The sequence below is a fragment of the Cyprinodon variegatus genome, unplaced genomic scaffold (genome assembly GCF_000732505.1).
Source record: "Cyprinodon variegatus isolate N-32 unplaced genomic scaffold, C_variegatus-1.0 Scaffold275, whole genome shotgun sequence".
Classification (NCBI taxonomy): Eukaryota; Metazoa; Chordata; class Actinopteri; order Cyprinodontiformes; family Cyprinodontidae; genus Cyprinodon; species Cyprinodon variegatus.
The window spans coordinates 606,714-606,998 of record NW_015150728.1 but is presented as its reverse complement, the minus strand read 5'-3'; positions in this window follow the sequence as shown (position 1 = coordinate 606,998).

Sequence of the window (285 nt, the reverse complement as noted above, 5' to 3'; positions counted from 1 at the left end):
TGATTCAAATACATATTCTCAGGTACATCCAATGTTCTGTCAGATGAGAATACCCAGTCAGACCAGTATACCTATAGTCAATACCCGTTTATCACTTTAGTTCAATTCAATTCAGTTTATTTATATAATTCACAACATTTCATCTCAAGGCAATTTACAGTTCACCAGATCATCCAGTCAAATTAATTCAAAGTTTTCTGTCTAAGGAAACCCAGTTGATTGCATCGACTCATTGACTCAAATGCAATCCCTCCCACTAAGCATGCTTGTAGTGGAAGTGGAGAG